The sequence below is a fragment of the Ranitomeya variabilis genome, chromosome 2 (assembly GCF_051348905.1).
Source record: "Ranitomeya variabilis isolate aRanVar5 chromosome 2, aRanVar5.hap1, whole genome shotgun sequence".
Classification (NCBI taxonomy): Eukaryota; Metazoa; Chordata; class Amphibia; order Anura; family Dendrobatidae; genus Ranitomeya; species Ranitomeya variabilis.
The window spans coordinates 31,332,018-31,354,406 of record NC_135233.1 but is presented as its reverse complement, the minus strand read 5'-3'; positions in this window follow the sequence as shown (position 1 = coordinate 31,354,406).

The following is a 22,389-nucleotide window of genomic DNA, read 5'->3' as shown; positions in this document are numbered from 1 at the left end:
TTCTGCCCACTCACTCATAGAGAAAGCCTGTGAGTCCCACTTCCCCTACCCATTCATAGAGAAAGCCTGTGAGTCCTGCTTCCCCCACCCTCCAATAGAGAAAGCCTTGAGTCCTGCTGCTCTTCTTCTCATAGAGAAAGCCTGTGAGCCCTGCTTTCCACCCACTCATAGAGAAAGCCTAGGAGCGCTTCTCCCAACCCACTTACAGAAAAAGCCTGTGAGTCTTGCTTCTCCCACACACATAGAGGGAGCATGTGAGTCTTGCTTTCGTTTCCCACTCGCAGAAAAATCATATGAGTCTTGCTTCACACCCACTCATAGAGAAAGCCTATGAGTTCTTCTCCACCCACCCACTCAAAGAGAAAGCCTGTGAGTCCTGCTTCCCTTGCCCACTCATAGAGAAAGCCTGTGAGTCTTGTTTCCCTAGCCCTCATAGAGAAAGCCTATGAGTCCTTCTCCACCCACCCACTCATAGAGAAAGCCCGTGAATCCTGTTTCCCTAGCCCACTCATAGAAAAATCCTATGAGTCCTGCTCCTCACCCATTCATAGTAAAAGCTTGTGAGTCCTTTTCCACCCACTCATAGAGAAAGCCTGTGAGTCCGCCTCCACTCAATCACTCATAGATAGTGTTGAGCGATACCTTCCAATATCCAGAAGTATCGGTATCGGATTGGATCAGCCGATATTCAAAAAATATCGGATATCGCCGATACCCGATACCAATGCAAGACAATGGGACAAAAATATCGGAATTAAAATAAACCCTTTCTTTCCTTCTAGGTTAGTTCTACATGAAGGAAAACAACTAAGAATAATGTAGGATGTATTGGGGAAGGTGGCGGAGACATTAAAGGCATAGAGGTTTAGCCCAATCAAATGGAATAGCAGGAATTAATTATTTTTTTTTAAGACGTTCGGAGTTACAAAGATATTGACTATGTTAATCTTTTTTATATTTTGTCAGATATTTATGTTTCACTACTTCCATGCTCTTCACCTTCTTTTTAACTTCTCTCACACTTTCTTCTTCATCATCCTCAGCAGCAAAAAAGCTCCTCTATGTACTCCTATATAGTGTTTTTCCACAATCTAGCAGGATACGGATGGAAAGCCACTAATAGGATAAATTTGAAAAAATGTGCAGCAGGCTGCACTAATTGAAAAAGGACAATGGAACAGTATGAGGCAGTGACACACCCTGAGCTGACTACAACCAGCGGTGGCTGCAGACCAGACTACAGCGTGAGCTGCACTCACACAGACACCTTGCAGACAGCTGTGAACAGTGCTGCAAGGCAAAAACAAGGTTCTCACATAGCGGTTGCTAAATTAGCCTGGGTAAAGCACAATGAAGCAAATCGCTATCTCAAAACTGGCCCTCAGTCAGAACACAGCGTCCTGTCCCTAACTGAATTCACAGCAGAATGAACCCAAAATGGCGGTGGCGACTTTTATAGTGCATCATGACATCATTTCAGCAGCCAATCACAGCCATGCCAGTAGTTACATACCTAACATGCAGAACAGGATGTGCCCACACTTCTTTGGATTCCTCATTGGCTGAATTAAATGAAACTGGCTCTTTGCATTATGGGAACTTCCGATTCCGGTATCCGATATACTGAAATTATCGGAACTCGGTATCGGAATTCCGATACCGGGAATATCGGCCTATACACGATACTTGCGGTATCGGAATGCTCAACACTACTCATAGAGAAAGCCTGTGAGTCCTGCTTTCCCAATGACTCATAGAGAAAGTCTGTAAGCCCTGCTTCCCCACCCACTCAGAGAAAGCTTGAGAGTCCTGATTTACTACCCACTCATGGAAAAAAACTGTGAGTCCTGCTTCTGTGGCACCCCAGGAGTTTGGGTACCACAGTGGTGCTGCCTTCGTAACGGGGAGGGTAGTGCCATGCCTGGAGACAAGAGGGATCCCTTTGGCAGGTGAGCTGTACACACAACATTCCAACTCGAGGCCAGAACGGGAGCTCAAAACCCTGTTTTAGGGGAACTTCCCTGATAACCATCCTAGTCTAGAGGAGGAGTTAGTCAGTCTGGTGCAGACTAGAGACAGGAAGGGAGCAGAGAAGAGATTATGGGCTCAAGGAGGCTGCGATTGAGCCTCCTAGGAGCCAGAGTGCAGAAACCGGGCACCGGGAGCCCGAGGCTGTGGGGAGCTGCAAGCCCCACAGCAGAACCGGAGGGCATAGAACTATACGTAAACTGCCCGTACAACACCTGAGGTACAGCAGCAGTCGGAGCCTGGAGTCACCGTGCCTGAGACCACCAAGAGAAAGGCTCAAGCTGCCTACCGTGCAGGTACTTTCCCGGGACAGGAGAGAAAGGAGTACCTTGCCAGCAAACTTCAGGGAGCAAGGGACCAGAAAGCAGCGCATAGTGAAAGGCTCCCAACCTGACCTGCCAAGGGGATTTCCACTTGGTTCTGGGCTGCCTGGACTCCTTCTGTAACTGTTGCTGGTACCCTGGACTGAGGCCTGCTACCACCAGTAAACCAGGTAAAGACTGCAACCCTGTGTCTTCCGTTATTCACCGGCAAAGCATCATCCCTGCCATACACCTTGGGAGCCCTGGGGACCCGCTTCACCTGTGGGAATCGTTACCATCTAGCCACCATATCATCACCCCAGAGGACCCCTTTAAGCGGCGCCTGTCCCTACTGAGAACCACAGGTGGCGTCACGAAAATAGACTTTCACAATTCCCCTGAAAGACCGTTCCCTTTATCTGAGTGCCCAGGGCATGGACTGGGTCACAGCCCCCGTGACATCCCCTTTAAGAGTGACCGGACCCGGTGCCGAGTACCCCAGGCTCTGTCGGGCGATTCACTTCCCCCACCCAATAATAGAGAAAGCCTTGATTCCTGCTCCTCAACCACTCAAGGAGAAACCCTGTGAGCCCTGCTTTACACTTAGTCATAGAGAAAGACTATGAGTGCTTCTGTGGCGCCCCAGGGTCCTGGTCGTCACAGTGGCATTGCTTTCCTCACAGGGAGAGTGATGTTATGTTTGGAAGCGATGAAGGATAACTCTCATCAGGTAACACAAACATGCAACATGTTCACACACCAGGCCACAAAGGGGAGCTTTTGATCCTAATTCCTAGGTGACTCCCATATATATTGTGGCTTGGAGGGAAAGTTAGTCAGATAGTGCCAGACAGTAGGCAGGAAGAACGCATGAGGAGCCGTGCAGCCACAAGAAAGTGCTGCAGCTCCTGGACAGAGATATTACTGACAGACGAACAGACTTGCAGTGAGCTTGCAGGAGAGTGAAGCACAGGAGAGTGATATCAGGGGAGACCAAGTGCGAACAGGCTGCCTCCCTCTGAAGCGCAGATAACCGGTAGCCGGAACACCGAGGTTGTAAGGGACTCTACGACTTACAGCAGAGACCGGCAGGACAGCTGAACTGTCCCCACTGACCGAATACCACAGGTGGCGTCACGAACATAAACTTTATTCAATTTCCCCTTTTACATGGGCGCCCAGGGTCACGGACCGGGTGGCCACCGTGACATCCCCCTGTAAACTCCGGACCGGGTACCGGGCACCCCACGGCCCTGGCGGGCAACTCACTTCTCCCAACCCATTCACAGAGAAAGCCAGGCTGTGAGTCCTGTTCCCCATCCACTCATAAAGAGCCTGTGAGTCCTTCTTCTCCTGCACACTCATAGAGAAAGCCTTTGAGTACTGCTTCCCTAGCCCACTTATAGAGGAAACCTGTGAGTCCTACTTCTTCCTCCAACTCATAGAAAAATAATGTGAATCCTTCTCCTCACCCACTCATAAAGAAAGTCTGTGAGTTCTTCTCCACACACCCATTCACAGAGCAAGCTTGTGAGTCATGCTCCTCACCCACTCATACAAAAAGCCTGTGAGTCCTGCTTCTTCCTCCAACTCATATAAAAAGCCTGTGAGTCCTGCTTCTTCCTCCAACTCATATAAAAAGCCTGTGAGTCCTGCTTCTTCCTCCAACTCATATAAAAAGAATGTGAATCCTGCTCATCTGCTGATATATTAACCTAGGCAATGAGCAGTAAACTATAGAGTAAAATTGACAAAAAAGACTTTTAGTACGAGGTAAATTGCAAAGTTTCTTGTTTTTACCAGGACTTTGCCATTTCACAAGACAACTAAGTCCTTAAGCTTTAATTTCCTAAAGCAACAAACCTTTTTTAATTCTGCGAGCACCACAAAACAGATTGGCCGACATTGTCTACCGCTGTTCTACATATGTATCTGTTGTGATGTGTCCTTGTTTCGGTGATTGTTTGCGGCGGTCCATGTGGGCTGCTCGCAGTGTTCTTGGCCCGTGGATGTGTTGTAATTATCGCATTAGATCCCGAGCTCTGCTTTGTTTTGCGGTTGGAGTCGTCTCATGACAGAGACATTCTTCAGATGCGAAGGGAATAGACTTTTATTACCAGTTAACCGTATCTTCTGCCTAATCTCCAAACTGTCCACAATCTCCCCTCTTCTGTTTATTAGTACATGAGTGAAGGAAAGCAGCCGCCTCCTCCGCCATAAATAAGACGACTTTTAAGAAAACATAAAGCCTATCAATTATGATGGATGGAACCTGCCTGTCCAAACATCTTTATGTTCAAGCTTCTTGGCCTGCTGCAGATATCAGGCTGGAGGGAAGAGAATATTTTCTTTCTTTTTTTCCCTTTGAAATGAAAAATTCCAACAATATTGCATTCAATAGTAAAAAAGACCCAAAAATGTAAAAAAAACGAAAAGTAGACGGGGCTTCATTTACACGATACTGAAAGCCCGATTTTATTTTATTTTTTTCAATTTTCTTTTTTAGTCTTGTGGCATTCTTTGACTTTTTTGTCACGCCGTTTGTTAATTTTCCGAAAACTAAAAAAAAGTCCATTATTTTACTTTTTCATGGCTATGCCTCTTTTCAAGACCAGACCTTCCACATCTATTCCACGTCCTCGACACATCTTATTACCCACCACCTGAAAATGTGTTTAGAAGCCAAAGCTCTAGCTGATGATGTAGCACCCAGATACCACGCTCAAGAAACCTTTCGTAAGTGCCGCTTTCTGAGTGGTTTCGGTCATGCACCAGGAGATGTGCCAACTCTTCCAGGAGCCTTGTTTTTTGGAAGCTTCTGAGATGTTGCAGGAGAGTTAGTAAGTATAGATTTATAGCCACACGATCAAATAAGTAAGGAGCAAAGCAGCAGTGCGTCATGATGCGGTTTTCTTTTACAAGGCATGGGAGGGGACAGTAAGTACCCGCCCATGCAGATCTTGTTTGGCAGGGAGTGATTGGATGAACCAGCAAGGCTGCCTCCTCTGTTATTTTGAAGCCACAAGGTAGTAAAATAAAAAAAAAGTAGATCATTGGACAACTTTCTAACCTGGACTAGAACTTCAACCACTCGCTGAAGTGCACTTGAGTCTCATTGCAAAATCTGTATGAGGGTCCCAACTGCTATAGTCTGGTGGCTTAAAATGTAGCAGACTGTTTTTTGGGCTACCCCCATGCACCATGATCCAGGAGCCACAGCTACCTCTTCACACCCTATGTTTACTCCTGATTGGTTACACATTGTCAGGTCAAATTCGGTAACAAACCAGCTGTGGACGGATACCCAGCAGCTTCTAGAATTTTAGCTGTAACTCGAAGCTTCCAACAGACATTTTTTCTTTAAGTACCCAAGGGGTGACCCAGTTCTCAGAATAAATATACAGTTTCATATTAATTTCCTTTACCGAACATGTGGCCACCGCCACTTCCTCGAAAACCAAAACCCATTGTGAAAATCACAACACCATAACGTTTATTTGAGCCTAACCACAGGGCTATTAAATGCTGGAGTATTATGTAACTTTTCTTACTTTTTAATTCTTAAAGCATCTCATTACGTAAATTAATCAAATATGTAAAGCTCCTGAAAATAGTGAAAAATATGTCATAAATATTTTGCCGTAATTTCTTCACCAAGGAAACAAATCTACAGTTCCATACAGTTAAAAGAGGTTCTCCATTACTAGGACAACCCCTTCTTGATCAAAATATTTGACCCCCATAAAATAATAAAGCCTATACTCGTGCTGGCGCCTTACCCGTGGTGTCGGCAGTTAGTCTCCCGGGGCTTATTGTGACACTATACGTCGGCGCCCAATCAGCGCTGGCGTCACTGTCTCTGCCTTCTGACAAATCGAACATGAAGAGGAAGTCCAGGATCAGCTGATCTCTGACTTCCTCTTCCTGCTTAATTCGACAGGAGGCGGAGACAGTGACGCCAGTGCTGATTGGGCATCAGCGTCACATGTTACAACAACAGCACGGGAGCCCCAGGTGACCGAGTACTGACACTGCAGGAACGGCGCCAGCATGGGAGGTGAGTGTAAGCTTTCTTATTTTATGGACTTCAAGCGAGGGGTATGAGAAGTTGTCCAAGTAGTGGACCTGTCATTTCAGATGACTTTTCAAAATATACTTTTGAGAGGAAGAACACTATGTCTGACCATTATATGACTTGTATAGTGCATTTATTAGCAGTTTTTCCCTCCACAGGCGGTCTCTCTAATTTTTAGTTATCTCTGAGCTAGTGGGTACAGACTAGCTGCTATGATGTCGCCCATACACAGAGCACACAGACATGATGGACTCCTGCCCTCCTGTCTCTATGTAGCTCATATTCAAAAGCATCAGCAGTATGGAGAACATAATACAGCAGTATTCAGCAGTGTAGCTGTGAATACAGCACTGGGTTGAGTCTTACTAGAAAGCAGCAGTTCTCTGCCTCACACTCTTCTTCTTCCCTGTCCCTTCTGGGTATCATGATTTCTCAGTGAGCTAGCAGTCCATCTTGTTTTGCCCAAGATGAATATTAACAGTATTACAAAGTGAATGATAAATTTGGGAGGCAGATACAGCAGTATTTAGCGGTGTAGCTGTGAATCCAGCACTGGGTTGACTGTTACTAGAAAGCAGCAGTTCTCTGCCTCACTCTCTCCTTCTCCCCTGTCCCCTCTGGGCATTCTGATTCCTCAGTGAGCTAGCAGTCCATCTTGTTTTGCCCAAGATGAATATTAACAGTTTTACAAAGTGAATGATAAATTTGGGAGGCAGATACAGCAGTATTTAGCGGTGTAGCTGTGAATCCAGCACTGGGTTGACTGTTACTAGAAAGCAGCAGTTCTCTGCCTCACACTCTTCTCCCCTGTCCCCTCTGGGCATTCTGATTCCTCAGTGAGCTAGCAGTCCATCTTGTTTTGCCCAAGATGAATATTAACAGTTTTACAAAGTGAATGATAAATTTGGGAGGCAGATACAGCAGTATTTAGCAGTGTAGCTGTGAATCCAGCACTGGGTTGAGTCTTACTAGAAAGCATTTGGGAGGCAGATGGCAGGAGAATTGGATCATAAATGGAGAAACAAGTGTATTTCTCTGATAAGGTATATTGCAAAGTTTCTTATATTCGATAGTATCATTGACTTATACGAAGTTTATTGATACAACAGAAACTATTTTAGGCTTGTACAATTTGTACTTTTTAAGATGTCAGACTATGAAAGGTGTGAAAGTTAATTATTAATAAATATCATAGATTATTCCAATGTCAAGGAAATGATGCAACTCTGCTGACTCTGTCCCAGTCTAAACAGAAAAGCCAACAAGTGCCCTACAGTACACAGGAAGAATTAACCTATAACTGCTCTAGTGGCTATTGTCAAATTTGTAATATTTCAACTTCTTTTTATATGGATTGTCACATAATAAAAGAAAAAAAGCAAAAATTATAAAAATCATCTTAGAATAAAACTTGATTTAAATCAGGCCACTGCAGGGAAAATGCAGTTTTGCAAATGAAATGTAATTTATTTAATAAAAAGATGACTCAAGAAAGGGGAGCCACTCTTATTGATGCCAACTTTAATTTGTAAGGACTGTGCCTTTTTTTCTGAAATAATTTAGCAAAATTTTTGGTTTCCAAGGATAAAAAGGGGTGGGGTGTACATGATCTTGCCTATAAAATGTAATTTTTGTGTGTGTTTGGGTCAGGCGGGACCGTGGGCAGGACTAAGGCATCCCTGAATTGCCCAAAACCAATGTTGCTAACGGTGCACAGAGGATGTCGTATGGCGGATGCACGAGGCCCGACACATTAGTAATCGGAGATGGCTGTGTCGCCACCTGGTGTTCACAAGTCATACTGCAGGTCTTGTAGTAATTAAATAGGAACTTTCATAGTTTCTGAGTCATTGGTAAAAGTCCGTTCTGATGAGTGACAGCAGTCAGGAATCTTCAAGAATGTATATAGCAGATTTATATAAAGTTTCACAATAAAAAACAACATTTATTTGCAGAACATCTGTATGTAAAAGAATATCTCACCTTTATGATTCCACCCACAATAAGAAAAACAACCTTTATGATATTTAGGAGGAAGCCGTGCTCCCGATCCACAGTCAGAGGTATAGTAACATGCAAAAATCATTTTCGGACAGTTTCTCCGCTGTCAGCTTGATCCTGTCAGTCACACCTATTCCTGTGTATTATATAATGGCGAAGCAAGAGAAACATAATGAAGTCTTTCATTCCGCAGCGCAGGGAAATGGAAGCAGCTAATGTTCTTTCCACAATAAATGCAGCCAAAAAAAAATTGCACACCTTCCCATTATCCTCCGCGGGGACGTCACCGGCCTGCGAGCTGACAGAATTAAGAAAGACGGGCACCTCATTAGTTTTAATGGGATGTTAGAAATATAGTAATAAAAACTGTATATATGGAGCCCGCTGAGCAGTGACGTGGCCCAGATAGAAAAGAACGGAACATTCACTCTATCAATTGTGTGATCGATCTGTCTATTATATATCTATTATCTATCTATTATCTGTCTATTATCTATCTATTATCTATCTATCCATCTATCTATTATCTATCTATCTATCTATTATCTCTCTATCATCTATCTATCTATTATCTGTCTATCATCTATCTATCTATCTATTATCTGTCTATTATCTATCTATTTATCTATCTATTATCTATCTATCTATTTATCTGTTATCTATCTATGATCTATTATGTATCTATTTATTATCTATCATCTATCTATTATCTATCATCTATCTATTTATCTATTATCTATCTATTATCTATCTATTTATCTATTATATATCTATTATCCATCTATTATCTATCTATCTATCTATCTATCTATCTATCTATCTATCTATCATCTATCATCTCTCTATCTATTATCTATCTATCTATCTATCTATTATCTATTTATTATTATCTATCATCTATCATCAATCTATTATCTATCTATTTATCTATATATCTATTATCTATCTATCTATCTATCTATCTATCTATCTATCTATCCATCTTCCCTCCCTTTTCCTTTGGCCATTCCTCCTTTGCTAGTCCGCACTGGGTTACTGTGGTTGCCCGACTAGCACCACTGATATCATCATCATTCAGGAAACTCAGCACCTTGCTAACATGTAATTTTCCTGGAGGTTGCCTCATCTTCTAGCTGACATTGCTACAGCCAGGTATCTACCGTATTTTTCGGACCATAAGACGCACTTTTTTCCCCACTATCTTTTCAGCTACTCCTGTCTGGAGTTCAGTAACTGGCTACTACTTCCAAGCTCAGTCCTGAGGTTCCCAGTGTTATTCCACTCTACTTTCTACCCTGCTGAGTAATGTTATTAAGCTCATCTCTGCTATTCTGATGCTATGGACATTGGCTAATCTGCTATTCCTGTGAGAAACAGCATCTCTGCAAGCAAGTTATCAATTTGCTTCTTCTATGCCTTTATGTAACTGCTCTTCTACAAGCAAGATACCAGTGTGATTTACATCTCTGCTGCTTCTGTTCTATCCACACATCTGTTTCTGCTGCATCTAGTGCTTCCTGCTCAGCTTGTTCATCTGCAAACCTTTATGCTTTGCTGTACTGGTCTTTATTAATCCGTGCTATTCGGCAAGTCTAGATCAGCTGCATCATGGCCTCTGGTCTGTGCTGCTCGCCCTGACCTGCAGAGCAGAGAATCCACCTCACCAGCTAAGCCCATGTCTACCCTGGGCTACCATATGACTGAGCATAAAAAGGATTTTTTCATTACATGCACCCTCATTAGTGTAGCCCCAAAAATATCCAATGTACTCAACATATTTTTTCTCCTTCTTGAGCAATAGAGAAAACTTTGCAGAAGTAGATAATGGGAAATGTCCTCAAATAACATATTTTTCTATTGTTTTTGTGGTTATTGTAAAAATAATTGCATTTATAAGAATCCACCGCCCTGCTCATTGAGTAAGATATTACAGGAACGGCTATTATTACCATATGTCAGCTCAGCACTGAGAAACTATTGTTTCTGGCGGGAAGTTCCGTACAAATCTATTCAAACCCCTCATATAAATGTCACACAATGAATCGAGATTGTACTTTGATATATTAGATAAATGTTTCCATTGTCCAATCCAGTTTTTTAAATCAGAGTCTGATCAGAAGATTCTGCTCTCCTGGTTAGTCTAGCAGATTGTGGCCTATCAGGATGCAGGCATGTGATGATGTCATGATGACATCACTGTACTTTTTTGCATGGAGCTTCAGAGGGCCAACAAATAGATGTTTTCCAAATGTTTGCTATGGGAGAGAGAATTTGCTATCTACATTCCTGGTAGTCCCTAAAGGTCCAATGTAAATACATAACATTATAGTGGCAGATCCTTATTGCTTAAGGCCCCTGTTGTGAATTCCGTTCTCGGGCTCCCTCCTGTGGTCATGAGTGGTACTGTGTGAGTTTGTTCTTGGGCTCCCTCTGGTGGCCTTTAGCGATATGGCTGGGCTCAGCTGCTTCATTTCCTTCTATGCTGGGCCTATTTAACTCACCTGGACCTTCATTTGTTGCCTGCTGTCAGTGTATTCAGTCCTGATTCTGAGCTCTCCTGAAGATTCCTTGTGACCAGTCTCCTGCTGGAGAAGCTAAGTTTGCTTGTTCATTTTGCTCATTATTTCCTTGAAAACGTTTCTCAGTATATGATGAGTTCAGTCCAGCTTGCTTTTATGTGATTTTTTGCTTGCTGGTTAGTTCTGGGGTGCAGAGTGCGCCCCTCACATCGTGAGTCGGTGTGGGGGTTCTTGTATTCTCTGCGTGGTTTATTTTTGATAGTTTTTGTACTGACCGCACAGACTCCTATCTATTTTCTGTCTATCTAGTGTTAGCAGGCCTCATTTGCTTAACCTGTTTCATTTCTACGTTTGTCTTTTCCCCTTAACTCACCGTTATTATTTGTGGGGGGCTATCTAAAACTTTGGGGTTATTTCTCTGAGGCAAGTGAGGTCTTTGCTTTCTCTCTAGGGGTAGTCAGTTTCTCAGGCTGTGAAGAGGCGTCTAGGTTTTCAGGTAACGCTCCACAGCTGCCTTTAGTGTGTGTGGATAGGATCAGGATTGCGGTCAGTATAGCTTCCACATCCCCAGAACTTGTCCTACTATTCTGGTTATATGTGTCAGGTCAGTTTTTAGATCCTACCACCAGATCATAACAGCACAGCAGGCCACAAAGTGTTAATGCAGCAGAAGAGGGAGAAGAGAAATCCTAAGGTTATTATTTTTTTTTTTTCCTCTGCACTGTGTTTAGCCTCTCTCCTCCCCTTAATCTCTGGGTGGTTCTGAATGCAGTTGCAGATATGGACATTCAGAGTCTGTCTTCTAGTGTGGATCATCTCACTGCAAGAGTACAGGGCATTCAGGATTATGTAGTCCGCAGTCCTATGTCAGAGCCTAAAATACCAATTCCTGAGCTGTTCTCCGGAGATAGATCTAGGTTTTTGAACTTTAAGAATAATTGTAAGTTATTCCTTTCTCTGAGACCTCACTCATCTGGTGACTCTGTTCAGCAAGTTAAAATTGTTATTTCTTTGTTACGTGGTAACCCTCAAGATTGGGCATTCTCTCTGGCGCCAGGAGATCCTGCACTGCTAAATGTGGATGCGTTTTTTCTGGCGCTGGGATTGCTTTATGAGGAACCAAATCTGGTAGACCAAGCAGAGAAGGTTTTGCTGGCTCTTTCTCAGGGTCAGGATGAAGCAGAGATTTATTGCCAGAAGTTTAGGAAGTGGTCTGTGCTCACTCAGTGGAATGAGTGCGCCCTGGCGGCGATTTTCAGAAAGGGTCTTTCTGAAGCCCTTAAAGATGTTATGGTGGGGTTCCCCACGCCTGCGGGTCTGAATGAGTCAATAACTTTGGCCATTCAGATTGATTCGGCGTTTGCGGGAGCGCAAACCTGCGCACCATCTGGCGGTATTTTCTGAGCAGAAACCTGAGCCTATGCAGTGCGACAGGATTCTGACCAGAGTTGAACGGCAAAACCACAGACGTCAGAATGGGTTGTGCTTTTACTGTGGTGATTCTACTCATGTTATCTCAGAGTGTTCTAAGCGCACAAAAAGGTGCGCTAAGTCTGTCACCATTGGTACTGTACAGCCTAAATTTATTTTGTCTGTTACTTTGATTTGCTCCCTGTCATCCTACTCAGTTATGGCTTTTGTGGATTCAGGTGCTGCCCTGAATCTGATGGATTTGTCATTTGCCAGGCGCTGTGGTTTTATCTTGGATAAACCTCAGTACTGGACTCAAGTGACTATGTGTATGACTCCTGCACATCAGGAGGTTATTCGCTTTCTGGTGCTACATAATTTGCATGATGTTGTCGTGTTAGGTCTGCCATGGCTGCAGGCTCATAATCCAGTCCTGGATTGGAAAGTAATGTCTGTATCAAGTTGGGGTTGTCAGGGGATTCATGGCGATGCTCCTTCGGTGTCAATTGCTTCTTCTACTCCTTCTGAAGTCCCTGAATTTTTTTCAGACTACCAGGATGTATTTGATGAGCCCCTTTTTGGAAGTGCATCTGAACAGCAAGGTGGATTGCTGTTGAGGGGAGATAGAGAGAAAAAAAAAAAATCTATAAATCTTCAGCACAGCGAGTGTGAACGAGCTGAGTGTGACCTGAGTGTAAGTGTGAATGGCGGTAAGTGTGTGACTTGTGATTCAGTGACTTTGGAATCAGGGAGTTTCCAAGGAAGGAATTGCTTCTGTTTTTTTTTTTTAAAATTTTTATTAATACTTTGTATTTATTTTTAATTAACGTTTCTGTGTGGTGCAATCCCCATTAGGAAATGTGCTCCACAATTGTTAATGCCATCCAGTGCACATCTTGCCACATGTATGCAGTCCTTGATCAGCCGGTCGAGGGTGCATACTGCTGTGCGAGATGTGAGCACATTGTGCATTTGGAAGCCCAGATTCTGGATCTAAATGTGCAGCTGGCAACACTGAGATCCATAGACAATATGGAGAGGAGTCTTCTGCTCACAGAGCAGACGCTCAATGGGATAGATGAGGAGGGGGATGGTAGGATGGAGCTGCAGGACAGTGTGGCAGTTAGCTGGGTGACAGATAGAAGGCGGGGTAGAGGGAAGAGTGCCAGGGAGGCTAGTCCTGATCTGGCACACCCCAATAAGTTTGCTAAGTTGGCAGATGAGGGGGGTGTCAGTACAGGGGTAGCACTGCTGCAGCCAGGCATGTCCTCTGAAAGCCGGAGGAGTGACTGCTCCAGTAAGGGGGGAAATAGGAGAGCAGGGCAGGCCAGACAGGTGCTGGTAGTGGGGGACTCAATTATTAGGGGAACAGATAGGGCAATCTGTCACAAAGACAGGGATCGTCGGACGGTGTGCTGCCTACCTGGCGCTCGAGTCCGACACATCGCTGATCGGGTGGACAGATTACTGGGAGGGGCTGGTGAGGACCCAGCGGTCATGGTGCACATTGGCACAAATGACAAAGTTAGAGGTAGGTGGAAGGTCCTTAAAGATGATTTCAGGGAATTAGGCTGCAAGCTGAAAGCAAGGACCTCCAACGTGGTATTTTCCGAAATACTGCCTGTACCACGTGCCGCGCCAGAGAGGCAACGGGAGATTAGGGAGGTTAATAAGTGGCTCAAGAATTGGTGTAGGAAGGAGGGGTTTGGGTTCCTGCAGAACTGGGCCGACTTCTCAGTTGGCTACAGGCTCTACGCTAGGGACGGGCTGCACCTCAATGGGGAAGGTGCAGCTGTGCTGGGGGAGAAAATGGTTAGAAGGTTGGAGGAGTGTTTAAACTAGGGATTGGGGGGAGGGTATTCATTTTATAGGAGGGGAAGATAGTGCAGATAGAGACCTGGGCACAAATAAGGAAGTTGGGGGTGGCGGTGGCATGGGGGGTGGGGTTAGAACAGTTAATAATTTAAGAATAGAGGTACAGAGAGTAACATCAAGTGCATGTATACTAATGCCAGAAGCCTCGCCAACAAAATGGACGAATTAGAACTAATGTTGTTGGAACATAATTATGACATGGTGGGGATATCTGAAACATGGCTGGATGAGAGCCATGACTGGGCTGTTAACTTGCAGGGCTATAGCCTGTTCAGAAATGACCGTACAGATAAGCGAGGGGGAGGGGTGTGTCTGTATGTAAAATCGTCCTTAAAACCCATCCTGCGTGATAATATAGGTGAATCTAATGAAAATGTAGAGTCCCTGTGGCTGGAGATAAGGGGAGGGGGAAAAAATAATAAATTACTGATAGGGGTTTGTTATAAATCTCCAAAAATAATGGAAGCAATGGAGAATATCCTCGTAAAGCAAATAGATGAAGCTGCGACTCAAGGAGAAGTCATTATTATGGGGGACTTCAACTACCCTGAAATAGATTGGGAAACAGAAACCTGCAGTTCCAGCAAAGGTAATCGGTTTTTGACAACTATGAGAGACAATTACCTTTCACAACTGGTTCAGGACCCAACAAGAAGGGGGGCACTGCTAGACCTAATATTAACCAACAGGCCAGACCACATATCAAATATAAGGGTTGGGGGTCACTTGGGGAATAGTGATCACAAAATAATAAGTTTTCATGTCTCCTTTAATAAGATGGGTAGTAGGGGGGTTACACGGACACTAAACTTCAGGAGGGCAAATTTCCAACGGATGAGAGAGGATCTTGGTGCAATTAACTGGGACAATATCCTGAGACATAAAAATACACAAAGTAAATGGGAGACGTTTATTAGCATCCTGGATAGGACCTGTGCACAGTATATACCGTATGGGAATAAACATACTAGAAATAGGAGGAAACCAATATGGCTAAATAGAGCTGTAAGGGGCGCAATAAGGGACAAAAAGAAAGCATTTAGAGAATTAAAGGAAGTAGGTAACTGAGGAGGCATAAAATAAATACAGAAAATTAAATAAATTCTGTAAAAAGCAAATCAAGGCAGCAAAGATTGAGACAGAGAGACTCATTGCCAGAGAGAGTAAAAATAACCCCAAAATATTCTTTAACTACATAAATAGTAAGAAACTAAAAAATGATAGTGTTGGCCCCCTTAAAAATAGTCTGGGTGAAATGGTGGATGAGGATGAGGAAAAAGCCAATATGCTAAATGACTTTTTTTCATCAGTATTTACAAAAGAAAATCCCATGGCAGACAAAATGACTAGTGATAAAAATTCCCCATTAAATGTCACCTACTTAACCCAGCAGGAAGTACGGCGGCGTCTAAAAATCACAAAAATTGACAAATCTCCGGGCCCGGATGGGATCCACCCCCGAGTACTGCAGGAACTAAGTACAGTCATTGATAGACCGTTATTTTTAATCTTTAAAGAGTCCATAATAACAGGGTCTGTACCACAGGACTGGCGTATAGCAAATGTGGTGCCAATATTCAAAAAAGGGGACAAAAACTAAACTCTGTAATTATAGGCCAGTAAGCTTCACCTCTACTGTGGGTAAAATCCTGGAGGGCATTCTAAGGGATGCTATGCTGGAGTATCTGAAGAGGAATAACCTCATGACCCAGTATCAGCATGGGTTTACTAGGGACCGTTCATGTCAGACCAATTTGATCAGCTTCTATGAAGAGGTAAGTTCCGGACTGGACCAAGGGAACCCAGTGGACGTAGTGTATATGGACTTTTCCAAAGCTTTTGATACGGTGCCACACAAAAGGTTGTTACATAAAATGAGAGTAATGGGGATAGGGGAAAATATGTGCAAGTGGGTTGAGAGCTGGCTCAGGGATAGGAAACAAAGGGTGGTTATTAATGGAGCACACTCGGACTGGGTCGCGGTTAGCAGTGGGGTACCACAGGGGTCAGTATTGGGCCCTCTTCTTTTTAACATATTTATTAATGACCTTGTAGGGGGCATTCAGAGTAGAATTTCAATATTTGCAGATGACACTAAACTCTGCAGGGTAATCAATACAGGGGAGGACAATTTTATATTACAGGATGATTTATGTAAACTAGAAGCTTGGGCTGATAAATGGCAAATGAGCTTTAATGGGGATAAATGTAAGGTCATGCACTTGGGTAGAAGTAATAAGATGTATAACTATGTGCTTAATTCTAAAACTCTGGGCAAAACCATCAATGAAAAAGACCTGGGTGTATGGGTGGATGACAAACTCATATTTAGTGGCCAGTGTCAGGCAGCTGCTACAAAGGCAAATAAAATAATGGGATGCATTAAAAGAGGCATAGATGCTCATGAGGAGAACATAATTTTACCTCTATACAAGTCATGAACTACACACTTAGAATACTGTGCACAGTTCTGGTCTCCAGTGTATAAGAAAGACATAGCTGAACTGGAGCGGGTGCAGAGAAGAGCGACCAAGGTTATTAGAGGACTGGGGGGTCTGCAATACCAAGATAGGTTATTACACTTGGGGCTATTTAGTTTGGAAAAATGAAGACTAAGGGGTGATCTTATTTTGATGTATAAATATATGAGGGGACAGTACAAAGACCTTTCTGATGATCTTTTTAGACCTGAGACAGGGACAAGGGGGCATCCTCTACGTCTGGAGGAAAGAAGGTTTAAGCATAATAACAGACGCGGATTCTTTACTGTAAGAGCAGTGAGACTATGGAACTCTCTGCCGTATGATGTTGTAATGAGTGATTCATTAATTAAATTTAAGAGGGGACTGGATACCTTTCTGGAAAAGTATAATGTTACAGGGTATATACACTAGATTCCTTGATGAGGCGTTGATCCAGGGAACTAGTCTGATTGCCGTATGTGGGGTCGGGAAGGAATTTTTTTCCCCATGGTGGAGTTACTCTTTGCCACATGGGTTTTTTTTGCCTTCCTCTGGATCAACATGTTAGGGCATGTTAGGTTAGGCTATGGGTTGAACTAGATGGACTTACAGTCTTCCTTCAACCTTAATAACTATGTAACTATGTAACTAAATCCAGTGCCCTACCTCCTCATAGGGATTGTGATTGTGCTATAAATCTGATTCCTTGTAGTAAGTTCCCTAAGGGATGACTTTTTAATTTATCTGTACCAGAACATGCCGCTATGCGGAGTTATATAAGGGAGTCCTTGGAGAAGGGGCATATTCACCCGTCCTCGTCCCCTTTGGGTGCGGGGTTCTTTTTTGTGGCCAAGAAGGATGGTTCTTTGAGACCCTGTATTGATTATCGCCTTCTAAATAACATCACGGTCAAATATCAGTACCCCTTGCCACTGTTGTCCGATCTGTTTGCCCGGATTAGGGGGGCCAGTTGGTTCACCAAGATAGATCTTCAAGGAGCGTATAATCTTGTGCGCATAAAGCAGGGCGATGAATGGAAAACAGTATTTAATACGCCCGAAGGCCATTTTGAGTACTTGGTGATGCCTTTTGGGCTTTCTAATGCCCCCTCTGTGTTTCAGTCCTTCATGCACAACATCTTCCGAGAGTATCTGGATAGATTTATGATTGTGTACCTGGATGATATTTTGGTCTTTTCTGATGATTGGGAGTCTCATGTGAAGCAGGTCAGGATGGTATTTCAGGTCCTGCGTGCCAATGCCTTGTTTGTGAAGGGCTCTAAATGTCTCTTCGGAGTCCAGAAGGTTTCCTTTTTGGGCTTTATTTTTTCTCCTTCTACTATTGAGATGGATCCAGTCAAGGTCCAGGCTATTCATGACTGGACTCAACCTACATCTGTGAAGAGTCTTCAGAAGTTCTTGGGTTTTGCTAACTTTTACCGTCGCTTTATCACTAATTTTTCTAGTGTGGTTAAGCCTTTGACGGATTTGACCAAGAAGGGTTCTGATGTGACGAATTGGTCTCCTGCGGCCATGGAGGCCTTTCGGGAGCTGAAACGTCGGTTTTCTTCGGCTCCTGTCTTGCGCCAGCCCGATGTCTCTCTTCCCTTTCAGGTCGAGGTTGATGCTTCTGAGATTGGAGCAGGGGCTGTCTTGTCGCAGAGAAGCTCTGATTGCTCTGTGATGAGACCATGTGCTTTCTTTTCAAGAAAGTTTTCGCCTGCCGAGCGGAATTATGATGTTGGTAATCGAGAGTTGTTGGCAATGAAGTGGGCATTTGAGGAGTGGCGACATTGGCTTGAGGGAGCCAAGCATCGTGTGGTGGTCTTGACAGATCACAAGAATTTAACTTATCTCGAGTCTGCCAAACGGTTGAATCCGAGACAGGCTCGATGGTCGCTGTTTTTCTCTTGTTTCAATTTCGTGGTTTCATATCTTCCGGGTTCGAAAAACGTGAAGGCTGATGCCCTTTCTAGGAGTTTTGTACCTGACTCCCCGGAAGTTTCTGAGCCGACTGGTGTCCTCAAAGAGGGGGTGATTTTGTCTGCCATCTCTCCTGATCTGCGACGGGTGTTGCAGGAGTTTCAGGCCAATAGACCTGACCGTTGTCCACCGGAGAGACTGTTTGTCCCGGACAGATGGACCAGTAGAGTTATTTCCGAGGTTCATTCTTTGGTGTTGGCGGGTCATCCTGGGATTTTTGGTACCAGGGATTTGGTGGCAAGGTCCTTTTGGTGGCCTTCCTTGTTGCGGGATGTGTGTTCTTTTGTGCAGTCCTGTGGGATTTGTGCTCAGGCCAAGCCTTGCTGTTCTCGTGCCAGTGGATTGCTTTTGCCTTTGCCTGTCCCGAAGAGGCCTTGGACGCATATTTCCATGGATTTTATTTCGGATCTTCCGGTCTCTCAGAGGATGTCTGTCATCTGGGTGGTTTGTGATCGTTTTTCTAAAATGGTCCATTTGGTACCCTTGCCTAAGCTACCTTCCTCCTCCGATTTGGTTCCACTGTTTTTTCAGAATGTGGTTCGTTTACATGGTATTCCGGAGAACATTGTGTCTGACAGAGGATCCCAGTTTGTGTCCAGATTTTGGCGGTCCTTTTGTGCTAAGATGGGCATTGAATTGTCTTTTTCGTCGGCCTTCCATCCTCAGACGAATGGTCAAACCGAACGAACTAATCAGACCTTGGAAACTTATTTGAGATGTTTTGTTTCTGCTGATCAGGATGATTGGGTGACTTTATTGCCATTGGCTGATTTTGCCCTCAATAATCGGGCTAGTTCTGCTACTTTGGTTTCACCTTTCTTTTGCAATTCTGGTTTTCATCCTCGTTTTTCCTCGGGTCAGGTTGAGCCCTCTGACTGTCCTGGGGTGGATTCTGTGGTGGATAGGTTGCAGCAGATTTGGAACCATGTGGTGGACAATTTGACGTTGTCCCAAGAGAAGGCTCAGCCCTTTGCTAACCGCCGTCGCTGTGTGGGTCCCCGACTTCGTGTGGGGGATTTGGTATGGTTGTCTTCTCGTTATGTCCCGATGAAGGTTTCCTCTCCCAAGTTCAAGCCTCGTTTCATCGGTCCTTATAAGATTTTGGAAATCCTCAACCCTGTGTCATTTCGTTTGGACCTCCCAACATCGTTTGCCATTCATAATGTGTTCCATAGGTCATTGTTGCGGAGATATGTGGTGCCTGTGGTCCCTTCTGTTGATCCTCCTGCTCCGGTCTTGGTTGAGGGGGAGTTGGAGTATGTGGTGGAGAAGATCTTGGATTCTCGTATTTCAAGACGGAAGCTTCAGTACTTAGTGAAATGGAAGGGCTATGGTCAGGAGGATAATTCCTGGGTTGTCGCCTCCGATGTCCATGCGGCCGATTTGGTTCATGCCTTTCATTCGGCTCGTCCTGATCGGCCTGGGAGCTCTGGTGAGGGTTCGGTGACCCCTCCTCAAGGGGGGGTACTGTTGTGAATTCCGTTCTCGGGCTCCCTCCTGTGGTCATGAGTGATACTGTGTGAGTTTGTTCTTGGGCTCCCTCTGGTGGCCTTTAGCGATATGGCTGGTCTTGGCTGGGTTCAGCTGCTTCATTTCCTGCTATGCTGGGCCTATTTAATTCAGCTGGACCTTCATTTGTTGCCTGCTGTCGGTGTATTCAGTCTGGTTTCTGAGCACTCCTGAATATTCCTTGTGACCAGTCTCCTGCTGGAGAAGATAAGTTTGCTTGTTCATTTTGCTCATTATTTCCTTGAAAACGTTTCTCAGTATATGATGAGTTCAGTCCAGCTTGCTTTTATGTGATTTTTTGCTTGCTGGTTAGTTCTGGGGTGCAGAGTGCGCCCCTCACATCGTGAGTCGGTGTGGGGGTTCTTGTATTCTCTGTGTGGTTTATTTTTGATAGTTTTTGTACTGACCGCACAGACTCCTATCTATTTTCTGTCTATCTAGTGTTAGCGGGCCTCATTTGCTTAACCTGTTTTAATTTCTACGTTTGTATTTTCCCCTTAACTCACCGTTATTATTTGTGGGGGGCTATCTAAAACTTTGGGGTTATTTCTCTGAGGCAAGTGAGGTCTTTGCTTTCTCTCTAGGGGTAGTCAGTTTCTCAGGCTGTGAAGAGGCGTCTAGGTTTTCAGGTAACGCTCCACGGCTGCCTTTAGTGTGTGTGGATAGGATCAAGATTGCGGTCAGTATAGCTTCCACATCCCCAGAACTTGTCCTACTATTCTGGTTATATGTGTCAGGTCAGTTTTGAGATCCTACCACCGGATCATAACAGGCCCCCCACTGACCTAAAGGCACCAAAAAACATTAGATTTGATTCAGCAGAACCCACTTATATCGTCAATGTTGGTTGACAATTTATTGTGTGTGGGGACCCCCTGACTTACCTCCACCAAACTTGAATGTAAATGCTCTTCTCTTTGGCACTCTGGAGATGACAGGCTGCAGCTTTCTCTGTTTTTCCCTTTAAAAAATACATGAACTCTCAACTGAGCCAATCCTTCATGTATATATCAAGCCAATGTAATGCCTGCTGCAGCGCAGTAGCACACAACCTCCATCAGGGGGTGCAGGTGAAGGAAAACAAGTACACTCACAGAGAAATCACAGAGCAGCAGGCAGAAGCCACTAGGTGGCGAAAGAGTAGTCAGAAAAAGCCAGGTCAGCAACAGAGAGGAAACAAAGTACCAGAGGTCACCGCAATACTTGTGGTCAGAAACAAGCCAAAAAGTCAGAGCTGATCTGGAGCAGGAAAGCCAAAGACGCAAGACTGTAAAACAGGTCAGATGACAAGCCGAATACTAAGGGGTCACAACACGGAGAGCGAGGACTACAACGAGCAAAGTCACAGGGGAATACAGGAATGGGACTTAGGTAAACGGCAGAAGACAAATCTGAGTATGACGGGTCAACTGCTCAAGCCAGAGACAGGAACTATAACTGACACTGCTAGCAGTTAACAGCGGACTGAAATAGCCAGACAGATCCCAAAATGAGGCAAAGAAGATTAACACCCACCAGACCATCCCGGGGAGAGAATAATCAGAAACAAACCCCGGACTGGATCATAACAGCCAATCGGTATCACATGTGTGAACAATTTTTCTCCGACCTTGTTTATTAGAGAAGAACGGATCGATCCGCTGAGGATCAAGTTTGAGTGGAATTTTCTGAAATTCTTTGTTTCATGTCAATTCGAACAATTGTAGATGCAGTTCACAAAAAAATAAAACTTGCTGCGGAACAATCAGAGAGCAGCGAATGTCTTTTTAAATTGCTGCACGGCCTCTCCATAATGCCCTGCAGCTATGACATCTGGCAGATTATTATACCTTGTACAGTGGTGGTCAGTACCGGGGTCATCATAGATCAGGGGTTCCCACAGTTTGTACAGCAGTCATATTCCATCTCCAGAGTCACTGGGTATGTCTCTCCTGCAGTCTAGTGTAATCTCTTATGGTCAGCAGGGTTCTCTCTTTCCTGTAGAGTCGAAACTCTTATGGTCAGTGGGTTGATTTTTCCTCAAAAGTGTAAGTTCTTGTGGTCAGCAGAGTCCTCTTTCTCTTGCCTATAAAGTGTAAGCACTTATGATCAGTAGGGTCCTCTCTCGCTCCTGTAGAGTGTAAGCTCTTATGGTCAACAGGGTCCTCTCTCTCTCTCCTGTAGAGTGTAAGCTCTTATGGTCAGTGGGGTCCTCTCTCTCCTGTAGAGTGTAAGCTCTTATGGTCA